The 3,757-nt window shown below is 38.4% G+C and overlaps 1 pseudogene; it reads right to left on the bottom strand.

The window, feature by feature from the left end:
• Nucleotides 1-1,116: 1,116 nt before the first annotated feature.
• Nucleotides 1,117-1,235, bottom strand: LOC143303981 (5S ribosomal RNA; annotated as a pseudogene).
• Between the last annotated feature and the right edge of the window lie 2,522 nt (nucleotides 1,236-3,757).

Genomic DNA, 3,757 nt, shown 5'->3' with positions numbered 1-3,757 from the left:
CATACGTATGTATAATACTTGTACGTTCTCCAATTTCGAATATTGAATACATATAACATTATCGGAAAATATAAACAAAGCAATATACAGGGTGGTTGGTAATGGGTGGTACAAGCGGAAAGGGGGTGATTCTACGCGAAAAAATAAGTCGAAAATATAGAATACAATTTTTTTTTAATTTTTTTTTTTCTTTAATTTTTCCATCGAGACAACGATCTACAGTGAGATCCGTTATAACAAGATGTGCTAAAGTACGCACGTACCGAGCGAAAATTCAAAGTCGATTTTCTTGAAAACAAAGCCTCAAACGAAACATTTTTATCCTATATTTTCGACTTCTTTTTTCGCGTAGAATCACCCCCTTTCCGCTTGTACCACCAGTTACCAACCACCCTGTATAAGTAAACGTGTATGCGAGAATGATACAACGTATGGTGATAATCGTTTGATGCTAAAAAGATATTTTCTCGATGTATACGACTATACAGCTTATTAACACTTAGCCAACCGCGCTCGCACAGGCTAACCTATACGCTGTCCACCGTGCATTTTTCCAAGTAAGGAGGACTTATATTCGCTAATACTTGAAAAACAAAGAAGTCTAAAAATTATTTAAGTGGTCAATTATATTTTGCGGTAATGATTTTGTTTAACGATTTCACATATTGTTTATACAAAACATCAAATTAAAAGTATAAGGAGATATAGGTAAAATTAAAAACATTAAAGATGACTAAAGATAAATGAAACGACTTGAAAGTGAAGTTGAAAATTCATAATGCATTTTAATATTTTTTTACAGTGTGGTATTGTTCGACTATAACTTTACTTAGTCATAACTGATAGTGTAACTTTTTAATTAATTTTAAGAACACTAAATTGGTGTATTTTATTACATATTGCACTTTATAAAAGCGGAAAAAGAGTAGCAATTAATTGGAAACAATTCCAGGTAAACAATAACTGATAATTACAACAACAACAACAACAACAACAAAGAAAATGCGTCGCTAAAATCAAAAAGGGAGATCTCCCCGCGTTCGGTCACTCATCGATGTTCTCCACAGAGGAGAGATCCGATGGTTCGGATGGCTAAGTGTTAAGAAAAGTAAGAAGAGCCAACACCACACGGAGTTCCAAAGCGGTCACCCGTTTAAGTACTAACCGTGCCCAGCGCTGCTTGACTTTCGTGATCAGACGAGACCGAGTACTTTCAACGCGGTGTGAGCGTTAGCTTTAGTGATCAGTTTTGTTATTTCATGTTATCGAATAGACACAATATTTAAGAAAACATACGTGTATGTATGAGGATAAATGGTATTTTTAGACGTGCATACAGATTTATAAAATTTTTCCTGGCTTCGTTTCCCAAACAATGAATTGTGAAGTTCCGTCATGTAGATACGCGTATACTTAAAAAGTAGCGGAGTCAAGTGGACCGAACTTCATAATTGATTTTCTGGAAAACCAAGTCTTGTGTCAAAAATTGTCACTTCATCCTCGACTTATTTTTGTATAGGAAATCAGGCCCTTTCGACCTGCACCATCATAATACTCTAATTTTCTCGCCTACTTCAATTTTGAAACTATTTAGTTTCACTGGATTGCGTATAACTACCAACAGCAAAATACCAACATTCACGGACGACACGGCTGTCGTGACAACGACCATATCCAAATCCACGTCATTCCATACTACCTGACTTGACCTTTGCACATGGCCCAACGTTACATTTTCCCCATTACGTAGGGCAATTAGGATCCGCCGCCCCTTGCCCCTCAACACCAACAAACGCAACCTATAAAAATCGCAAGCATTCCACCAAGAAGAGTCTTTTTTAGTTTTGAGTTCAGTCTTGTGTACAGTTTGGCCGTGATTTGAACTTCATTGTAATATTATACTTAATCATTTTCGCGAATAAAATTATAAATTATAAAAACAAAATTATAAAATTATAAAAACACGGTCAAGTTAAGTTACTCCTTTTTTATCATAAATTTTACGTGACACTGTACCAGTCAGGTGACACTGTAGAACGGCTTCTTTGATGTCTATTATAGTAACGCGGAAAGATCGCCGACATACAGACAATGTCGGCGATAAAGCGCAAATGCCGAGAAGCAGAAAGGGTCGGAAAACTTGAATAGGGCTTCGCGGCACTCGGCAACAAAACTTTCCAACGGTATCACCGAAGCGCAAATGCCGACAGGCCTAATGAGCTACCGATATCCGTACGGTTCTTCCGCCGAATATTTGGAAGAAGGCGTAGATGGTGTGACATCAATCACATCTCAACCTACATCAGAGACAAGACATCGACCCCCGACCTTCGGACACTTTTCTACATCATAACCTACACCGAGCCCCTCTCAACATCCTCAAACCAAAACGTATATAAACCGAGGCTTCACCCAGCTCGGGCAGTTCTTGTTCTAATTGCTATTCTTGTACAACACCCTTTTTACGGTTCAGTGTTATACTATTATTATAAGTGCCAAAATTATAATAAAGTTCGATAAAAGAAAATTAATAGTTGGGTTACGCGACTCAGCTTTCTTTTCTCTTCAAACCCAAGTATCAATTTTACGTGACAATGGCAACGGTGGCGGACGTGTAACGAACGTGTGCGTAGTAGGGATATTAACGGATGACAAAAAGAAACGAAACGGATCAAGAAAACAGTTGAGTTGTAACCGAGGGCAGAGAATCGTCAGTTGGAATCGAGAGTTGTACGTAAAAAGTCGAAAGCGAGCATTGTTAATAAATATACCGTTAAACACCACAGAGTATTTCTTCGGCACCGCAACCGTTGATCCTCGGTTAGCCACCGAAGAGTCAAGAGTCGTCAATCGAGAGTCGTTATATCACACTCTGTCCCAACATTCTTAACCGCCACTCTGTTGAATTCACATAATAAACGTCTGAATTTTTCTTACCTTGCTCGTGAAACGTTTAAACCTAAGCGAAATCATTCGAACGACGCGAGGAAATGAACAGTGATTTCTTAATTTCACTACTCCCCGTGCCTTCGACGTAACACAAACACTCTAATCCAGAAACAGCAGTCATATTACTACCAGAACTTATCAGAAAAATAGAAAAATGACTGCAAGATAAAAGCAAACCCCAGTCAATTTAACCACATTACATTTACAATACGAAAACGGAAACCACCTAATATCCGATTGAATGGCACGCACATAACACAAACAAAGCAAGTTAAATACTAAGACTCCACTTAGACTCATAACTTACATGAAAGCAACATACCAAATCAATTATAGACAAAATACGGATAAGAAGGAGACAGACGTACTGGCTAACTAGTCGAAACTGTAAACTCAGCATAGAAAGTAAATTGAAAATATCCAAAACCAGGATAATAAGGTAACTAAACCAGTGTCACGACCGGCATACTTCAAATCCGACGGACTGACGATAGAGATAAAGATGTGGCGGCACTCGGCGACAATGTATATCGCTGAAGTGCCTAATGAACCATCAACATCCTAACGGTCCTTCCACCGAAGGCTCTAGAAGAAAGAGCACGTGGCAACGATCGCGGACGCCTAGCAAATGCATGGACGGTGGGGATGTTGAGGGATGACAAAAGAAAGTAATCGGATCCGATCGAAGGTAAAACCGTAAGAGTCAGTCTTAGAAAGTCACGCCTAGAGTTCGGAAGTAGATTGTAAAGTGTATTGATGTTAAAAAAAATAAAGTTTTCTTTTTTTATTTTTCACCTCAAATTCCTTT

The sequence above is a fragment of the Bombus vancouverensis genome, chromosome 17, assembly GCF_051014615.1.
Source record: "Bombus vancouverensis nearcticus chromosome 17, iyBomVanc1_principal, whole genome shotgun sequence".
Lineage (NCBI taxonomy): Eukaryota > Metazoa > Arthropoda > Insecta > Hymenoptera > Apidae > Bombus > Bombus vancouverensis.
The sequence above is the reverse complement of the archived record's forward strand: the minus strand, read 5'-3'. Positions and strand labels throughout refer to the sequence as shown.